General features: G+C 43.4%; 1 pseudogene; it reads right to left on the bottom strand.

Annotated features, from left to right (window-relative positions):
* Positions 1-21,589, bottom strand: part of LOC138844899 (high mobility group protein B2 pseudogene) — an 81,602-nt pseudogene extending 60,013 nt beyond the window's left edge.
* Between the last annotated feature and the right edge of the window lie 267 nt (positions 21,590-21,856).

The raw sequence follows: 21,856 nt of genomic DNA, 5'->3' as shown, positions 1-21,856 counted from the left end.
GGTTGTTGCATGATTTACGGGCTGTTAATCAGCAGATGCAACCCATGGGGGCATTACAACCCGGACTCCCGGTTCCTACTATGATCCCAAAGCATTGGCCATTAATAGTACTCGATCTGAAGGACTGCTTTTTTAGCATACCTCTACATGAACAAGACATTCAGAGGTTTGCTTTCACCGTACCTTCCATTAATCATCAAGGTCCCGACAAAAGATATGAATGGAAGGTACTTCCCCAAGGAATGACTAACAGTCCTGCCATATGCCAGCTATATGTTGACCAGGCAGTAGAGCCGGTTCGACAACAGTGCCCAAAAGTACAAATTTTACACTACATGGATGATTTGTTAATAACGGCTGAAAGTGAAAGTCACCTTATGGAAGCATATAAGCTGCTGCTATTATATTTGGAAAAAGTTGGGTTACAAGTAGCGCCAGAGAAGATACAAAAAGGGGAAGTAGTACAGTACTTAGGGCTTTAAGTAACTTCTGAAAAGGTGACCCCATTAGAATTTGAAATTGCAATAGATGGGTTGCAGACCCTTAATGACTTCCAAAAATTATGTGGCAATTTAAATTGGTTGAGGCCCTATTGTAAATTAACCACCGAAGATATGATGCCATTATTCAATATTTTAGAAGGAGATGCCCAGCTTGATTCCCCTCGTAGATTGACAAAAGAAGCCCGCTTGGCGTTACAGAAAATCGAAAAACAAATTAAAGCAATGCAGATGGAAAGATGTGATCCACAACAAGCCCTAGAAATATTAATTTTTATGGAACAGCTGTATCCCTTCGCAGTCATTTGGCAAGGAGGACCCTTGTTGTTTGTATACCCACATTCACATGCACCGCGTGTACTATACACCCAAGGCATAGCGGTGGCTGATTTGATATTAACAGCAATAAAAAAAGGTGACAGAAATGGCGGGGAAGACTCCAAAGCGATGTGTAGTTCCCTTTGCTCAAGAGGCAGTAGAAGCCTTTACAAGGGAATGCTGGCAATGGGCATACATAGTTCTCATTCTACAAATAGAGATTGACAATCACTACCCTCGCCATCCATTTGTTAACTTCTGCACACAGGTTTCAATAAAACGGGTGCAGAAGGTGCGAAGGGATCCAATTCAAGGGGCAGTTACCATATTTACGGATGGAGCTAAAGGCGGAACAGGAGCAGCTATATTTAACAATCAACGATATTTTGTCTTAACAGCATCCCCTTCTCCACAACATGCAGAATTAGCTATTATCGCAACAGTATTACGCAGAGAGAGCGCACCCATGAATATTTTGTCTGATAGTGCATATGTGGTGAATGCAGTTCAGATGCTTGCTACACAGTGCCTTATTCTTAAATCCTCCTCAGTCTATTCTTATTTAAGTGAAAATCAGGGGTTATTAAATCAAAGAGAGCATGCTATTTACATAGGCCACATAAGAGCTCATTCTAATTTACCTGGCCCACTTACTCGAGGAAACATGATGGCAGATCATTATTCAAGATTCTTGCTTGCATGCACCGCTTTGGAACAAGCTAAAGAATATCACTCTAAATGGCATGTTAACACCCACACTTTAAGTTTTAAATTTAATATTCCCCGCAAGCAAGCAGAAGATATTATTAGATCCTGTGAAAAGTGCGTTGTTACCATAGTTCCAAAGATTCCTGTGGGAGCCAATCCCCGTGGCCTTAAACCAGGACATATCTGGCAGATGGACGTTACACATATCCCCTCTTTTGGGCGACAAAGCTGTGTTCACGTCACTGTAGATACATATTCAGGTGTAGTTATGGCCACAGCCATGAATAAAGACGGAGTACAACAAGTAATCCAACACTGCTTGCAGGCTTTTGCAGCCTGGGGAGTTCCTCATGTGATCAAAACGGATAACGGCCCAGCGTATACATCAACTCGTTTTGCTGCATTTTTGAAAGAATTCGGAATCTCCCATATTACCGGTATTCCATACAATCCACAAGGGCAAGCTGTGGTAGAACGCACTCACTTATATTTAAAAAATTTAATAATTAAACAAAAAGGGGGAATAGGGGAAATGGCCACATCCAACAAGGATGCCTTGGCCCTAGCTCTTTATACAATTAATTTTTTGAACAAGAAAAAGAACGGTAAAACACCTGCAGAAATGCATGCTCAATCAGCTGATAAGGAATCAATACAGTGGGTAATGTGGAAGGATTTACAGGACAACCAATGGAAAGGCCCATTCCCCTTACTCAGAAGAATACGAGGCGCCGTTTGTTTTTTTCCACAGGGTGCGGCACAAATAATATGGACCCCTGAGAGAAGAATTCGGTTGGTAAACCTACCAGCAGAAGAGCTAGAAGAAAAAAACTCTATTTGAGGAAGAAAAACAATGAATAACCAATCCCTGGGATCTTGAATATGGGACATTTTTCAACGAACTCTGAAGTAGCACGACAAACAAGACAGTCAGAAGCATGAAGATCACGCTGAACTTTACACAGGTGCGTATCAACGCCAAAAAAATAAAAAGAAAGGGGGATCTGTGGGGAGCAACTCGGACTATACTGTTACTGGAATTAAGACTTATTCTATGCATCTGCTCTCCCACAATGTGGCGCTGGGAGAGGAGCGTACAGCTTCTACCCAGCTGCCCCTTACCAACTTGATAAGCTGCAAGAGCTGCTCCTGATTGGAGGAGAGCGGCACGCTCGGCATGTGGGTAGCGGAGCACGGATTGGTGGAGAGGACTATATAGGAGGAGAGAGACAGCATGGTGGTGTGGGTTGGTTGGAGAGTGCGTTGGAGAGTTCGCGGGGAAGTTCGTTACTTCGTTCTTTCTCACTTCTCTCTACTCATTCTTGCTTTGGGAGTTTGCTGTTTACTTATTCTTACTTTACTATAGAAAGGACTTGTAAAAAAAGGGAACAACAAGCATCCGGTCCGGTGTGGCTCCTCCGCGTGCAGAGGAGCAGCAGAAAGCCACTCTGGCAAAAAAGAAAAAAAAAAGGACCTAAATAAAAGATCTCTGGGAGTGAGATCCCAGTAGAAAGAACAGGCCATCAAAGAAGGAGGTACCATTCTCTGAAGGGAGGAGAGAACTTCCACTTTGACTATGACCTTGTCTAAGTAAGATCGAACTCAGTGAACTCAAGAGGCTTCCATAGCCTTGGCAACTCATGACTAGAGCCCAGGGAGATTTCTGATGCCATAAACAAGAGTGTCAAATTGTTAAGTCAACAACAGGAATAACTGTGTGCTTACTCCTTATGTGGGATCTCTGTCCTTAATGTGTTGTCCAATGTGAAGTAATGCTATAACAAGTACTCAAACAGTATTTTACACTTTATGTTCTGTGTGCTGCAAACTGATGAAATCTTAACTTAATATAAACTAAATCGATCTTCTGTGTATAAAGATAATTGAAAATTAATCTTGATATGAATGGAATGGGAGAGGGAGTGGGAAATGGGAGGGGTGCTGGTGGGAGGGAAGTTATGGGGGGGAAGCCTTTGTAATCCATAAACTGTGCTTTGGAAAATTATATTTACTAAATAAAAGTTTAAAAAATTAAAAAATAAAAAATAAATAAAAATATAGGTAGCAATATTTAATGCTTCTCTTACTGTTCCTGGATTGGATTATAGTATATGTTAATAAACCCTTTTTAAAGATTTATTTATTAATTTGAAAGACAGAATTATAGAGAGAGACACAGAAATAGACAGAGATGTTCTGTATGCTGTTTTACTCCCCACATGGCTGCAAGCAGCTGGAGCTGGGCTAATCCAAAGCCAGGTGCTTCTTCCAGGTCTCCCACATGGATTCAGGGGCCCAAGTATTTGAGCCATCTCCTGCTGCTTTCCCTGGCACATTAGCAGGGAGCTAGATTAGAAGCAGAGCAGCTGGGATATGAACCAGTGCCCATAGGGGATGCCAGCACTGCAGGTGGTGGCTTCACCTTATATGCCACAGCACCAGCTACAGCCTATTCATTTTAAATTAATAACTAAAGATTATCTGCTGTTCAGCCTCCAGGCTTTGGCTTGGCCGAGCCTCTGCTGTTGTGGACATTTGGGGAGTGAACCAGAGGTTGAAAGATCTCTTTTCTTATGTCTCTCCCTCTCTAACCTTGCCTTTCAAATAAATAAATGAGTCTTTGAAATAAAAATGCATACACACACACACACACACACACAGTACCAACACAGTGGGTAAAGCCATGGCCTGCTGTGCCAGCATCCCATATGGGTGCTGATTCAACTCCCAGCTGCTCCACTTCCAATCTAGCTCCCTGCTAATGTGCCTGGGAAAGCATCAGAAGGTGGCCCAAGTGCTTGAACTACTGCATTCATGTGGGAGGCCTGGCAGAAGCACCTGGCTTTAGATTGGCTCAGCTGAGGCCAATTTGGGAAGTGAACCAGCAGATGGAAGATCTGTCTCTACCACTTCTCTGTAACTCTGCCTTTCAAATAAATAATAGATTTTTAAAATGGGGGAAAAGGGCAGTTTTGTTGCCTTCCCTTTCCTTAGAGTAACATAATCAAAATCTGTTAGGCAAATGAATAAGGGAAATTCTGAGATCATGTATTGACCACAGAAGAGAATGGATTCCTTGTGCATTTTCTGCAAGCCCATGCTAGTTAGAACCAAGGGAAGCATAACAAAAAAGGGGAGGCCTATATCCCTCTTATTTGTCTTCTTTGTTCATTGGAGCAGTGGAGAGTTGAGTAATGTAATATTGGTGTTTGTCTCCATACAGTTCACTTCTATTTAGCTGGTTCTTTTTATTTTTGCATTTCTTTTTTATTTATTTTAAGAGATTTATTTGAAAGGCATAGAGACAGGGGTCTTCGATCTGCTGGTTTGATTCCCCAATGTTTGGGTGAGGTTGAAGGCCGATGAGCCCCCTTCCAGTTCTCCCATGTGGTGTGGGGTCCAAGCACCTGTCCATCACCACTGCACCTGTTGGCTGGAGTGGGACAGGAATTTGGGTGGCAAGGACTTCAATCAGCAACTGTGATGCAGGCCCTGCAGTTCTGGTTGCACCCCCAAACCATGGTGCCAGCCTTGATAAACTTTTCTTTAAAGTGGAATTAGGGGTAAAAACGATCTGAGGTGCATGTGCGGTTCCATTGTGAGAGGGGCTGAGGCCCCACGGGTGACCAGGGGCCAATAGGAACACCTGCAGCCTTGGCCCGCATGTCCCAGGCATCTCCCCTCTCCTTCTGCCCCACCGACAGCAGCCCGGCCCAGGCCCAGTCGTGCCTTAGGGATTTCCACCCCAAACTGGTCAATTCAGGTCACTTTGTGATCCCTGAACAGATTCAGTAATGCATGCTTCTTCTCTACTACAAAGATCTTATGTTGGTCATATTTCCAGTTACCAAAATCAAATCAACTCACACCTGGACTCTGAGTATTCAATGACATTAGTTATCAAAATAAATGTATTCAAATATTCAAAGACCACTTCAAAGCTTAACTGCCTTCAAGAGTTTTTGGCACTGGAACAGCCACTGTGGTTTTCTACACATGAGCACTCACTATTTTATATACCATTTAACAATTCAAACATCACTTCAGCTTCAGCAATACACAACAATAGAATGGATGATTCTACATAATAAACATGTTACATTAGTTTGGACTTAAAACCTAGAATTAAAACCATGTGGTAATATGGATGGATTTAAGGAAAGATGTAGAGCTATGTAGCTAAGGCCACAGAATCCCAGACCTATTGATTTTAAGTGAGTCTAGAACAACAGCATTCCATTGCATTATCTTCCATCTCAGAGTCCTGCTTTTCCAGTGAGACCCACCCCAAATAGACCACGTATTTCCTGCCTATGTCTTCACGGTGGTGGAAGCTGTTCTGATACAGGCATCTCCTGGACAGTCACCAGCTTCCTGATTTACTACCTGAACTGGAATCAACAGTTGTGAGGGATGTTTCCCAAACACCCAGGCTGAACTGAATGTTTGTCTCTGGCAGTCAAAAACTTCTGCCTTAGGAAACAGAACATGTCCTCTACTCTGGGCCTCCTTTTTCTTCTCATGGGGTTCTGTGGTGATCTCTGGTTTTCAACACAAATCCTGGTAGCATTCTGACTCAAAAGAAAGACCAGGGATAAGAGTTCTTTCTGGGGGCTGGTGTTGTGGCATAGCAAGTTACACTGCTGCCTGCAGCACTAACATCCCACATGGATGCCAGTTTGACTCCCAGCTGCTCTTCTTCTTCCCTAGCTCCTTGCTGGGTAAAGCAACAGAGAATGGCCCAAGCACTTGGTCCTCTGCCCCCACATGGGAGACCTGGAGGAAGCTGCTGGCTTCAGCCTGGCCCAGCCCTGGCCATTGTGGCCATTTAGGGAGTGAGTCAGCAGATGGACCTCTGTCTTTCCCTCTCTTTTTCTCTCTGTAACTCTGCCTTGCAAAAAAATACAACTTCAGAAAGTTATTCTCCATCAAGCAATAAACACTTTTCGAGGCAGTTGTAAAGCTGGGAGTCATAGCTTCTCTTATATTTTGGATAATAAGAGTTTTGGTTTGAAAGCATGTTCATCTGAGACAAAGATCACTCATTATCCTTTGTTAGAGAAGGGGGCTCTGCTCTTTGAAAGTGAAAATTAGAAGCGGTAATGTGTGATGAGCTCCACCTGCCAGGTCTGGGGAGACTTATTTGAAAGACAGGACACCAGGAGAGGAAGCTTTTCAGATTCCCTGGCCCTTGCTTTAGTCTTATGTCTTTACTTCTTTTGTTGCTTCTTGATGTCAAGAGTGTACTCTTTATGATGAAATGAGGAATTGTGTCTTACCTCTTTTGGGCCTTTTTCTAAGAAGAGTGTATATATTTTTCTTGCATATAAGGATGGCTTCTGGGGTGGGTGGATCTTTTTTGGAAGTTTTCACAAGCCAGCCAGTAGCCTATATTTTCTTCACAGAATTCAGTTTTTAGAAAAGCCTCCAATACAGCCAGACCATCTGTATGTAGGGAAGAGAAGGTAGAAAAATAAAAAGAAACATGAGGAATATGAGGAAGCTAATGATCAAATAATCCCTTGTACTTTTCTAGTACGAGGATTAGCTATTCTCTAGTTTTTACTCAACCCTGTAATCCTGCGGATTTAGCTCTTTAAAGACAAAGATGCCTGTAGGCAAAATACTTAAGTTGGTTCCATACTACTAAAACAGAAATATTTCAGTTTGTTTTAATGCCAAAAATGTATTTACAGGAGAGGCATAAATCCTCAGGGAACTAAGTCTCTTGCAAACACTGCATGCAATGAAAAGCATCCTCAGCCTCAACCAAGAGCACTGCCATTGCAGAGCTGAAGGCTGATTTATCTCCCCCACCTGGTATGAATATGCTGCGAAATAAGCGGAGATAAACAGACCTTCTAGGTTAAGTCAAATTCTCCTTGGTGAGCTGCTGATTTGAGGACACAGCCTTTCTGCACTCTTGTGATACTTGCAATGGATTCAATTCAAGCCTAATTCACAGTTGCTGGCCAGCAGCTCCTGGAATGCTTCTGACCACAACAGTGCTTCCTTAGGGGAAGGTCTGCAAGAGCAGTTCTCTAATGAGTTGTGCTCAGAGCAGTTCCCCTCCCAGCTCAGCAGTGAGCTCTTCAGATTGCAAACACAGGAATCTCAACTTACTTGATGAAAGCTTGCTACCTGCTTTTCTTGCCAATTGTGGCCTTCCCAGGAATGGTGGAGTTTTGCCATAGGTAGCTCAACCTGGTCTTCAATACTCTTATTCTTAAAAAAAAAGACAATTCACTAAGTGGTTATCCTTGAATACACTACTGAGCCTGAATGCATTTTTACCAAATAAAGTTGCCCAATAGCTATAAACCAAAAGCCAACAACAGGCTTGCCCATCTAATATTACACTCAGCCCCGAAGTACTGAGCAGTTTCATCAATTCCTCAGAATGTAACTACGCTCTGAGGACTAAAGATAGGACTGCCCAAATTTTAATTATCAATACACTGCACAGCTAATAAAGCAGATGCTGTCTCTGGCCCACAAAAGGAGACAATTTCCCTGCAAGGTTAACTGCAATCAGGAGACATTTTGCACCTGATGGAACCCACAGCAGAACTGCCTTGAGCCGGCTCCTCTCCTTTCCTTTCCACCTTCGGTCCTGGATGGGCCAGAGACCATGCACAGGAGGTGCCATTGGTCACCCGTTGCCCCCTGTCTACCTGCAATGCTCCTGGTAGGAAAATGCTGCAGAACAGTGATTTGTCCCATGATTGTCACTGTGTGAGATCATCCCATCATGAGAAAATGACCATGGATTCAAATGAGATATCAACCACAGAAGCACTTCCCCCAGCATCAGTGCAGGAGGGTGGATGATGGAAGGCACAGCATGGCCAGGACTCTAGGGACCCTGCAGGACTCTGCTGCCCTGGATGCCTATAGCAGGCAGCTGCATGCAGCCCAGTGTGCCAACAGCACCCTCCTACGAAACCTTTCCCCCTGTCTGCCCATGCAGACCACACAGATGCTGTGTCAGTGAGTAAATCAGCACCGCACACTTGGTTTTCCTGATGAGACTTGGCCTTCATTACTTCCCCAAGTTCAGCACGTGCTGCAAGCCTCAGCCAGCAGGGCCGGTGGGAGAGGTGGGCGGTCGCACTCACCAGGTCTGTCTCTTCTTCTCCTGACCCTCCTGACTCTGGGGCCTCCACCTGCATTCTAGCCCCAAGGTACAAAACAGCCAAGAAGCTAAACGACCCACATCACCAGCCTACACCGCAACTACCAGCTGCTCACCAATGACCACCGCCTTTATAGCCAGCCTACATGGGGCGGGTCTGGCAGCACTGGTCCTGCCCCAGGGCAGGAAGGATTGGCCCGAGGTTCCCCCACTGGGCGGAGCCTGAGCTGTCCTGCAGCAGATTCTGGAACCAAGAGAGCTGCTGATGGCTGAGGCCCTGGCTCAGAGCACACTTAGTGAGACCCCATGCCCGGCAAGGGCGCTGGGGCCCTGGACTTTCCCAGGCTGCAGTCCTAGGGTGGAGGCTGACTCGGCCCTCCTTCCCTAGCCCTGCCCACAGGTGGAGCGGGGTTCCCATGGGGCATCTTCCTTCATGGGAGCATGGGTGAACCCCAAATGCCGCGACTCCCAGTTCTGAGTGCTGGCCCGCAGCCTTCCGGGAGGGAGTAGGATACAGAGACTTTGTGGGGAGGTGACACTTGAGCTGGGCCTGTATTTTGGGTTTGCTCTGGATGCACAACCCAGTGCGCCTGGACCTGCGGGTCTGCTGCAGGCCTCCTGGAGGCTCTGGAAGCCGGGCGTCCTGGTGGCAAGGGCAGGAGGGCGGGAGGTCGAGGCACTGAGCTCCCGCTGGGTGCACCAGGCACTTTGGAGCTGTTCAGAGTAAGGAGTTGAGGTCACCTCCTGAACCACTGCTGGTCCCAAACTCCTGGTTTGGGATTTGCCAGAACCCTGAAGTAGGGGTGTGGTGGGGGTGGTAGTGGTTGGCTTCAATGCACTGTATTTGTGAATTCTTCAAACACAGCTTCTCCCTACTCCTGCAGGCTTTCAGGTGATTGACGAGGACAGAGTCCCTCCACTGCAAAGTGACTGAAGTTTGGAAACTACGTCCAGAACTTCACAGTGTGTATTCAGGTGGTCATCCTTCAGGCCTGCAGGTGGACAGCAAGAGCAACAGTAAGATATTAACTACTGTAGATACTCTCCTTTCTTTCCGGTAGACCCACCAAAAGAGAATGGGAGATGAGTACTTGAACATTGGAACCAGTCAGCATGCTAGGGTGAGCTGCCAGTACTTGGAGCTCAGGAGTGGACATGGAGAGCAAAACATGCATTGTTACTAAAGAGGACAGTTAGGCATTTTACTGTGAAAAGGGAAATCATTTAGATGTGAACAAGACACCTTAAGAAAAGGTCTGTATAGTTATTTTTGTTTATTTGCCAGGCAGAGAGAGCCCTTCCATTTACTGCTCATTCCTCAAATGTCTGCACCAACCAGAGCTGGGTCAGGCTGAAGCCAGGAACTCAGTGTGGGTCTCCCACACAGGTGGCAGAGACTCAAGTACTTGAGCCATCAGCTGCTGCCTCCCAGGGTTCTGTTAGCAGGAAGCCAGAAGCAGAAGCAGGGCTAGGGCTTGAGCCCTGAGCATTCTGACTGGGATGTGGAAGGCTTTACCACTATGCCAAACACATGCTCCAGTAAGGTGTTTCAACACGTTTGCAAAATGTAAGAATGTGGTTTTAAATATATGCTCTTCATCTTAAAAATTTGCATAATCTTATATTCAGTTTCATGATTCAATACTTATTATTAAATACAAGTAACATTTAGATACATGCTTTACTTACCAATACAAACCTCAGTAACTTTTTCACTTTGAACCTTGAATATTAGCATTCATTCAGACTGAAGTTCACTCATAAGCTGGGAATTCTGACAAAGAGACAGTAGGGAAAAAATCTAGATGTGTATCTGATACCTAAGAAGGTTCTGAACCTGATTGACAGAATCTGAGTAACTGTTCGGAGAGTCACTTCATACCTCTCCCCTCTGTAATGAGAAGACTGTGTCCTTTGGCCACCTTCACATGATGTTATGTAAATTTTACCTGAAAAGCCTTTTATAAATTCTGAAGTACCATACAGAAGCATATTATGCATTTCCATATGTGTGAAAAAAGGCAATGTCAAAGGCACAGCTATTCCAGAGAGAAGTTAGGAGGATTAGCTCAGTTTTTAAGTGTGTAAGTACCATTAAATATCAACATATTTAAAATAGATTTATATATAGAGTGTGGAGTTCATGATAGATATTGAATAAATGCACTCTGGATAATAAGCAAATATCAGAAATAATGCCACACCCATCAGTGTTTAAACTCTTCAGACAGCTCCGTGCCAGGGAAGTGCAGTGATCCCTGTAAATTAACAAAAATCAATCTGTGTATACCCATGGAAGCCACTGGTTTATATGCAGCCTATACTAGAGGTTTTTGTGTTTAGTAAAATTACTTGATTTTTAATGAATGCTTTCAGACTGATACCTGATGCTGAGTGGCAGACAATTTTTTCTGAAAAGTATGTGGTTGAGAAATATAAATATAAATCAGTTTATAATTTTTGTGTCTGAATATTTTTATGCATTGAGACAGTACCTGCAATAATCAGAAGACTTTTCCTCAAAAAGTTGCTACATTGATGCATCTTCATTTATGTATGTAATGTATGTTTAGGTAAAAGGAAGAGAGAGAGAGAGAGAGAGAGATCTATCTTTCATCTGCTGGCTCATTTCCAGATGGCCACAATAGCTGGGTTGAGCCAGGCTGAAGCCAGGACCCTGGAACTCTGTCCCAGTCCCCCATGTGGGTGTAGGAACCCAAACTCTTGGGCAATCTTTGCTGCTTTCCCAAGCAAAGAGCTGGACGAGAAGTGAAGGAGGTGAGTCTCAAAGCAGTGCCATAAGGCATGCTGCTGTTGCAGTTGGTAACTTACTCCTTTGTGCCACAATGCTGGCCCTGGATTGATGACATATTGAAGTGCTGCAACCGGCTTTTGGCTAAATAGGATGACTTAACATGTTTTCCACTCTGTGGAAGAGGAACGAATAAGGCAGTTGGTTGTAAAAGTTGCCCATGGAAACCACAGCCTGAGAAAGATGAATCAACTCACCTTGCATTTTCCACCTTGCATCTACACCACCCTTTTCTGGACAAACATCTGATTGTATGCCCTTGTGATGGAGGTTCTCAGGGTGCTGGAACTTTTTGTAATTTTTTTAAAAATATAGATTAAGAAGAAGGCAAATAAACAAAAAATTACAAACTGCTGCCAATACCAAGAAGAGATTATTGAGAGTAAAAGGTCACCTGTTGGAGCCAGCACTGTGGCACATCAGGTTAAAGCCCTGGCCTGAAATACAGGCATCCCATATGAGTGCTGGTAGAGTCCCAGCTGCTCCACTTCCAGTCCAGCCTCCTGCTAATGCACCTGGGAAAACAGTAGAGGATGGCCCAAGTCCTTGGGCCCTTTTGCTCATGTTGGTGACCCAGAAAAAGCTCCTGGCTCCTGGCTTCTGATCAGCTCACTCTCTACCTCTCCATATATCTTTTTCAAATGAATAAAATATTTTTTTTAAAAAAGGTATCCTGCCATACTTCTTTCTTCCCTGTTAATTACTAGGAATTAAAAATTGTTACGGGGCCAGCACTGTGGCAAAATGGGTTATAGCCACACCTGCAGCACTAGCATCCTCTATTGACACCATTGCATGTTCTACTTCTGATGCAGGTCTCTGAAAACATACTGGGAAAGCAGTAGAATATGGTAGAAATCCTTGAGTCTTGCACCCAAGCGAGAGACCTGGATGAAATTTCCCTGACCCCTGGCTTTTTTTTTTAAAGATTTGTTTATTTATTTGAAAGAGTTACAAACACCCACCCACACACACACAGAGAGAGAGAGAGAGAGAGAGGTCTTCCATCTGATGGTTTACTCCCCAGCTGGTTGCAATGGCTGGAGCTGCGCTGATCTGAAGCCAGGAGCTAAGAGCTTCAAGTTCTCCCATGCATGTGCATGGGCCCAAGCACTTGGGCCATTTTCTACTGCTTTCCCAGGCCATAGCCAGGAGCTAGATCAGAAGTGGAGCAGCAAGGACTCAAACCAGTGCCCATATGGGATGCCCATAATGTTTTCTTTAATTGGAGAAATGTTCCTTTGATAGAATGAGCGTATGACCCCACAATATTTTCTACTTACTCATAATAGGGTCTGAGATGTAAAAGTCATGATTAATTTCTTAGAAGAAAATTTACATACCCAGAAGCAAAGAGTGAAAATTAACCTTTTGTTTTTCTCATGAATGAATCAGAGTTTCAAAACTAATACTTAACTTGTATTTTAGAGGAGTTAATGACTTAACCATATCTTCTATTAGAAATACTACGTTGTGGCCAGTGCTGTGGCACAGCAGGTTAAAGCACTGGCCTGAAGTGCCAGCATCCCATATGGGCTCCGGTTCTAGTCCCAGCTGCTCCTCTTCTGATCCAGCTCTCTGCTATGGCCTGGGAAAGCAATAGATGGCCCACATCTTTGGGCTGTTCTGAAGCTCTTAGCATAGTGAACATATATTAGATTCTCATTATTGAAATCTTTAGAAATGTCAGAAAGCATGTAACTTTCTTTAACGATCTGAAACAGAGATGAGATCCATAAGGGCAGAACTGCTCAGCAGCCAAACTGCAGGAATATGTATCTTTCTGACGATATCTTCATCTGCTTCTTGCAGTTGCAGCTAGTCTATGAGCTCTTGGTCTGTTTTCTGCCCTTGGGAGGGCCTAGGGTGCTCTATATTGTCTGTAAGGATTCAAAATTTGTTGTATATTAGTGTCTAATCATAAAATTTCCAAAGTGACAAGCTGGATGTAATAAACTATTCCAGACTGCAAAAAAAAAAAAAAAAAAAAAAAAAAAAAAAAAAAAAAAAAAACAAGAAAATACAAACATAGTGTACTCTCTATAAAGTACAGCGGTAAATCTCTATTATAGAGATACACATGTCTACACAATTCTCTGTTTCTTTCCCTCTGAAAGTCTACATTCAGCTCTCGATGTTATGATTACTTAGGAATAGATTTCTTATACTTACTTTCATAATCAGTGAACTCGGAATTATTATTGTAGTATTGAGGATTGTACTGACTAAAACACTATGTTTATTCCATGTTAAATAACATCATCGTATCTTTGGATTCCATTTATCCTGCTACTGATGTATTCACAGGAGAGGGGAGGTGGGAGGAAAACCCAAGATCCATCGGGGTGGAGGAGGAATGTCAGAGGCTGTGGTTCTATTGTACTGCAGCTTGGGTTCTGGAAGAACACATTAATGGACCCAGATGGTGTGAAGCTAACTGAAGGGCTATGTTCTGTACACTTGTCTGTGGTACTGCATTTTCATTTATGTAAAATTTATTTCCTTCAAGTAATATATTAATTTGGATGAAAATGAAGATGTTAAGGAATTTTCAGAATGGGTCTGTTTAACCCTCATTGGCTTTGTTTTTAGGCACTTAACTCAGAAAAGAAAAGATAGAAAAATACATTTTGGGTTCTCTTCATCTGTACCATGGCACTCTTTGGTTAAGATTTATCATTTTGTCATATTTGATTCTCTAGACTCCCTGAAAAATCCCCTACTTCATTAGATGGAGTCCGTGTCTCACCATGGCAGTGAAAAGTTTAAAATGTTCCAGCTTTGCATTTAGCTAGGCCGTGGACACCTGCCATGGAACTTGCCAGCCAATTGTGTCAGGGGCATCATCTGAATCAGAATTACTTGCATGAAAACAAGGAGTTGCAGATTCTTCCAGTGAAAGTGGAGAGGAGCAAGAGCTGCAGAACATTGCCAGGGTTGAATGTGCCATGGGATGCTATGTGGTGGCTGGTGTCTGGGGTGCTGGTTCTGCAGAAGATAGGGCTTATGGGGGCTTGTGCTGTGATATAGCAGGTAAGGCTGCCTCCTGCAGTGCCAGCATCCCATATGGTCACCGGTTGGAGTCCAGCCTGCTCCACTTCCAATCCAGGTGTGCTGTGGCCTGAGAAAGCAGTAGAAAATGGCCCATGTCCTTGGACCCCTGAACCCACATGGGAGACCTGGAAGAAGCTCCTAGCTCCTGGCTTTGGATCAGCTCAGCTCTGGCCATTGCATCCAATTGGGGAGTAAACCAGCAGATGGAAGATTCTCTCTCTCTCTCTCTCTCTCTCTCTCTCTCTCTGCCTCTCCTCTCTCTGTAATTCTGACTTTCAAATAAATAAATCTTTTTTTTAAAAAACTTATGCTTAAGGGTAGTGTTCATGGAAAATGTGTGGGACATTTGGCAGCAAGATTTTAGATGAATTTTCCAACCCCTGAACCTCCTAGAGATTAGAATAGACTTCTAATGCACAACTTCCACTTATGCTTAATTAGGTTTTTGTTTTGAATTGTTTTTGATGAAACAGCAAGGAATTCTGAGTTATAGACTTCCTATTTCAGAGACAGGAGAACAGTGATGCCTGCATTTTAATTAAATAATGCCTATCACCCTTTCGTAAGCAACAAATGATCACAGATTCTCTCTTTGCTGCTAAGTAATGAGCATGGTGATTCTTCCCTCCGTAACCACCTTCCCACCTACACTCCCTCCCCTCTTCCTCCTTCCTCTCCTATTGACATGGAATGCCTTACATAGCTAGGCTGAACTTTTAATCCACTTGGCCCTAGGTGTTCATACACTTCAACTCTGTGTGATTATTCATATGCCCTTTTTATGACCAAGCTTATGTCAGAATGACAAATTATATATTCACCTAATACTGAGAGTCATCAAATTGATTTCTATTTTCTTCTCTCTTAGGCAGTTCTTGAGGGGCAGAAATATTTATTTTGTATATCATGTATTTATTCAACTAAAAGACTGACTGTCAAGATGCTGAGTTTTAGTGTCAAAGCAAATATGTTTCTAGACCCCATGAAGGTTACAGTCTGGCAAGAAAGAGCCATCTACCCAAAGAATATTGTTTAACATAGTAAATGCTGGTGTGAAGTCAGTGGATAAAGATTGAAGCATTCTTAATCTAGCACCAACTCTAATCCCATGATCTCTAATTGAGAGAAGTAATCAGAAACACAGAACTCCATGTTACCCAGTTATCTCTTTGAATTTCTGATTAAAAAATAAAACATATCAAACAACACACAAATACCTAGGAGTGCATAATATTTATATACTATCTTGATATTAAAAATAAGAACAAATAACCATGAAATAATAGCAACTTTGAATCTCCTTTGTTTTCTAGACAAGTTATAATCCTATGTGGTTCTTTATAGTAAAATATTACAGTAAATTACAGTACATCATTACAGTAAATTATTACAGTAAATAATTACAGTAAATTATTTTTGTAGGTACTCTTCATCTCACTCACATTTTTTCCTTTTGATAAATCAGATTTTAAAAACTGAGACCCAAGAGAAAAGAAAGATTTTTAAGCTAGTGTTATATGTTGATTGGCTCTCTAAAAATGATTTATTTATTTATTTGAAAGTCAGAGTTACACAGAGTAGAAGGGGAGAGAGAGACAGAGAGACATCTTCCATCTTTTGGTTCACCCACCAATTGGTCACAATGGCTCGAGCTGTACTGATCTGATGCCAGCAGCCAGGAGCTTCTTCTGGGTCTCCCACACTGATGCAGCTGCCCAAGGACTTGGGCCATCTTCCACCGCTTTCCCTGGCCATAGCAGAGAGTTGGATCGAGAGCAGAGTAGCCGGGACTCAACCTCCACCCATATGGAATGTCAATGCTTTACATGCTATGCCACAGTGCTGGCCCCTTGATTGGCCTTTAACTTAGACTTTTTTATGATATTAAAAAACACCATGCTTTTCTAAGCTCTTTCCATTCAGTTTCTAGTTTGTAAACTCCAGATAATACTGTCCCCAGAATTAATCTAAGGTATAAATGCTATGATATAAGGCATTTAACCCCTTAACCTGTCTCTTTGAATACGCAGCTATGTTAGCTCTGTGTCCATTCTTCTGTCTCTGTACTAGATGAATAAAAAGACAGTTTAAAATGATTTGAAAAGAACTATAAGGGGTCGGTGCTGTGCTGCTGCTGCCAATTGGGGAGTGAACCAGCAGATGGTAAACCTCTCTCTCTGTCTCTGTCTCTGCCTCTCCTTCTCTGTAACTCTGACTTCCAAATAAATCAATAAATCTTAAAAGAACTATAAACATCAATAAAACACAAATGAAAATTGTATTCTCAAAACTGGATATTAAACCATGCCTTCTACACCTCTGTTAAAAGCTACATTCTATCATAGTCATTTATGATTTCTAGGGCCAAAGTAGTAAATAAGATTTTTCTGGAAGAGACAGAGGTTATGAGGGAGCCAGGATTTGGGGTCAGTTAGCAGCAGTGAGTGTCACTCTTTCAGATTTGATTCAGGAAAGGAAGAAAGCAACTGATCCCTGAGATTTTGGTGGGGGGAAGGAAAGGAAGGAGGGACTGAATAAAAGCAAAGGCCCTCTGGTTGTGGGCACCCAGCCCTGACTACAGCCTTTGGGAGGGTCAGCTGGTGTCTCTACTGATGCTGCGGCCTGTACTCCATTTCCCAGAGTTCCCAGGAGCTTGGATGTATTATGCCTTCTGAATGCTTGTGCACATGCGTGTGCTGCTGCCATTCCCTGGGGCCTGAGTTGGAACAGAGGGAGTTCATTCCCTGATCAGGGTCAGCCCTGGGGGCTGTGCTTCTCCTTCTCTGGCATTTACTCCATTTCCTGCTCTGCACGTGCGATCCCAGGCAGTTTCCAAGTGCTCACCCTAAGCCTGCCTCCTGCTGCGTCTTCCCTCTTCATCCTCCACCTGTGGGTCCCACTTACCAGGGAGTCTCTTCCCGCCACTCCCGAATTGCTCCCCGCATGTCCGGAAGAAAGGGTACCTGCTCCAGGGACTTTCTGCTGCAGGTTTGGCATGCAGGAAGGGGCGGGGCATGTGTGGGAGAAGGGTGGGTGCCAGGGTGCCATCGATCATGGCAGCTTCCCCCGAGGTCAGGACTGGGACCCGGGCTGTTCTGTCTCCCACCTCCACTTCCCAGGCTCCCAGTGCCTGGAATCTCTCCTGCAGGACCTCACCCAAACTGTCCCTAATGTGCTTTATTTAGTGGTTACAGGAGAGAGGGGGCAGCATTCTGGGAACATGCACACGCAGGGAAGGAAGGCAGAAAGACTCCGGCTCTCCACAGTTAAATAAGCTGGGTTCCCACTGTGGGTGGTCTCAGAATGCAGTCTGGCCAGGTCTCTTGATGTTTCCTGGGCTGGTTCCTGCAGGGTGGGGCTGGGTGGCCTTCAGCAGGGAGCCTGGGGCAGCAGAGGGGTGGGAAGGAGGATTTGACTAGGATCTGCCCCACTGCTCTCATCTTGCACCTCATCTTCCTGGTGGGGAGCAGTGTGAAGTGTGCATTGATCCCTCTCATATTAATTATCAGATTTTTCCAATGTGGAATTTGAAGCTGTTCCAGAAACCTGGGGTGGGAAAACTCCCTTCTTTCAAACAGGCACAGAGACAGTGGAGGATCCAAGGAGTTTCTATTAATGGCCCTAGGCTCAGCTGGAATGATTTCCTGAGAACTGAGCATCAAATTCAAGTTTCTTAGCTGTTACAGCATTGGTGGGTTTAAATGGCAGCCTTCATGACTTAGGTCCACATTTCCAATGGTCAGGGGGTCCAGTATGTTTGTAAAAGAGATGCCAGGGACAGATTTATTAGGATAGCTTTATGACTGGAGTTTACAGAAGCAGAACTTAGGACATCTTCCCTCCCTAGATAAGATTTCAGTGGGCAGCTGTTTCACTCATTAATTGTGAGCATCCACTTTTAAAGGTTTGTGTTGGATGGGGTCCACTTCTCTTTCTTTGATGATGTATTTGGCTGCTTTTCATATTCTGTCTTCAGCTATTTCTTCTCCTGTTAGCAAGGCTGTCAACTCTTTTTACCTGCCACTGATCCCTTTGCAAAATAAGAAGAGAACTAAAATTAATGCAAGTCTACTGTGTTGTCAATAACTGGAGCTACTTTTTTAAAGATTTATTTATTCATTTGAAAGAGTTACACAGAGAGAGGAGAGAGAGAGAAAGAGAGAGAGACGTCTTCTGTCCGATGGTTCACTCCCCAATTGGCAGCAGCAGCTGGAGCTGTGCCAGTCTGAAGCCAGGAGCTTCTTCTGGGATGAAGCTGTTTTTTAAAATAATTATTTATTTATTTGAAAGGCAGAGTTACAGAGTGGTAGAAGCAGAGATGGATGGCTGGAGCTGTTTGGATCCAAAACCAGAAGCCAGGAGCTTTGTCCAGGTCTCATAGGTGGGTGCAGGAGATGAGGGATTTGGGCCATCTTCTACTGTTTTCCCAGGCCACAGCAGAGAGCTGGATGGGAAGTGCAGCAGCCAGGATCCCAACCGGCACCCATATAGGATGCTGACACTGCAGGCAGTAGCTTTACCCACTATGCAACAGTGTTGCCCACTAACTGGAGCCCTTTTAATCTGAGTTTGCATAAAGTGGAGAATTACAACATCATAAATACAGATAAGTAACATCTTTTTCTCTGCCCAGTACTTTACAGTTACCCAGTGCTCCACTGAGAATCTTACATTCCACACTGTGTAATTAAGAAGGCCAGTTACTTGTCTTATTTTGGGTTCTGTGGTTAAACCCATGACATTTTTGAAATGGGAGGATATTAGTTCTACAATTTCATAAAGACTGCTCTGTGGAAGCATCAATAGAAGTTATAACTGTGAGAGTGGTAAGAAAGAAGAATGGAAGAAATAAGTACCCCTTACGCCACACAGAGGTGTCCACAAATGGAGTAGAAGATGTGCCCTTGAAAACTATGGCTGACTTTCTGGGACAAACTGTGTTTGAGTGCTTCACATGTTCTGATAGAAAGGTGTTGCCACCAGGTTATTAGTATATTTATTTAGTTAGTTTTTAAAGATTTATTTATTTATTTGAAAATCAGAGCTACACAGAGAGAGAAGGAGAGACAGAGAGAGAGAGAGAGAGAGAGAGAGAGAGAGAGATGTCTTCCATCAGGTTCATTTCCCCAATGGCTACATCATTGTGAACTTTGCTCAGTTCCTGACCTATACCTTTCCTTTAACCTAGTACTTTGCCATGTAGTAGCCCATGAAAACTGCAGACTGCATAAATGAATGAATATTTGGAGGGTTGTGATTTCTTAGAGGAACATCATGAGACAGAAGGAATAAAACAAAACAAAAGTATCCTCCGTATATAGAAGATATACTGTTTTTGCAAGCTATAGAGAAGAGGAAGAAGAAGGAAAGTAGTGAGACTGGAAAGGGTGTGGCAAAGGTAATAGGCACTAGTCAAGAATTCAACAAGCCCATTAGGAAAGTATTAAGGATTCTTTACTTCCATGTAGACTCTGCCCTCTAATGGTGAACAGGGTCCTCTAAACCCACTTGTTGCACAAATGAAAACCCAAGCATTGTCTTCTCCCACAGATGGAGTCTGCTATTGGTTTTGATTTACATTTCCCTAATGGCTAGTGATATTGGGCATGTTCATCTATGTCTTGACCATTGAGATTTCCTCTTCTGAGAAACATCTATTCAGATCATTCTCCATTTCTGAACTGTACATTTTGCTTCTTGTTTGGAGTTTTTCCAGTTCTATATAAGTATGTTTTGGCTATCAATCTTTTGTCATAGTCAGAGTTTTCAATGTTTCCTGCCATTCCGTCCATTGTATCTTCACTCTGTTGATTACTTTGTTGTGAAGATGTATCTTAATTTGATATGCTCAAATTTGTATATTTTATTTTGTTACTTGTGCTTTTGGAATCTGACCCAAAACTGTTGTCTATGCTAATGTTTTACAGTTTCTCATATGTTTACTTAGGTTTTGGGTTTTTTTAACATACATAATTTTATTACAAATTTTTTTAAAAAAACAACACAGAATGCAACATCCTAACAAAAAATCCAAATTTACAAATGATACTAATTCCTACAACTTTGCTGTGCTACCATACACAAGTCAAGAAATTAAAGAAACCATTAAATATTTAGGAACATTCAACATCAGAAGCTTTAAAATCTAACTGTATGTAGTAGCCCCTCAAAAAGCTACAACCTGCATTTTTTAAAAAAAAGTATTTTCTCTACAAAGAATCTTATCAGCTATACAAAAATCTGTACAGTTTTTTTATACTGAAGCTAATATTGAGCTGCACTTGAATTCACATTCTTAGCAAAACAACTGCCTGAGCACACACGCACACTCCACACTCATCATTACAGGATAGCCATTTATTCTTCATCTTCATCCTCTTCCTCATCATCTTCATCTTCTTACTCTTCCTCTTCTTCCTCCTCATCTTCAGGTTCATTCTTCTTCTTTGAGCCTGTGGGCCTACCAGGGCCCTTCTTTCCCGCTTCACTTTTGCCCTTGGCACGGTATGCAGCAATATCCTTTTCATATTTCTCCTTTAGCTTAGCTGCTTTCTGTTCATATGGTTGTTTATCTTTGGCTGACTGTTCAGACCACATCTCACCCAATTTTTTTGCAGTGTCCCCAATGGACAGGCCAGGGTGTTCACTTTTGATCTCTGGGCAATGTTCAGAGCAAAAGAGAAAGAAGGCAGATGGTGGTCTTTTAGGAGCATTAGGATCCTTTTTCTTTCCCTTCTTAGCACCCTTGGGAGGAACGTAATTTTTCATCTCCCTGACATAAAGAGCTTTATCACTTTTTGCCATATCTTCAAACTTGGACTTTTCCTTTGCAGACATGGTCTTCCATCTCTCCGAGCATTTCTTAGAGAATTCTGCGAAATTGATCGAAGAGTCAGGGTGTTTCTTCTTGTGCTCTTCCCGGCACGTCTGCACAAAGAAGGCATAGGAGGACATTTTGCCCCTCGGCTTGTTGGGGTCTCCTTTACCCATGACAACAGAACGGCGGCCACCTGGTGCGAGTTGTTCCTCAGACTCCCGCAGAGCGGCCAGATCCGACGGCATTGCTTCCTTCCCTCAGTTCCGGCGTGAACTCAGGATGTGAGGGCGATCTGGCTGCGACATCTGTCACCCCATTGATCGCCAGGGTTGCTTCGGCTGATCTGGCTGGCTAGGCGGGTGTCCCCTTCCTCCCTCACCAATCCACGTGCGTCCCTCCCGAAGCTGCATGCTCGGTCGAAGAGGACGACCTTCCCCGCTAGAGGAGGACCGGTCTTCGGTCAAGGGTATATGAGTAGCTGCGCTCCCCTGCTAGAACCTCAAAACAAGCTC

This window comes from Oryctolagus cuniculus, chromosome 13, assembly GCF_964237555.1.
Source record: "Oryctolagus cuniculus chromosome 13, mOryCun1.1, whole genome shotgun sequence".
NCBI lineage: Eukaryota > Metazoa > Chordata > Mammalia > Lagomorpha > Leporidae > Oryctolagus > Oryctolagus cuniculus.
Note: the sequence above shows the minus strand (reverse complement) of the source record. Positions and strands in the feature narration are given on the sequence as shown.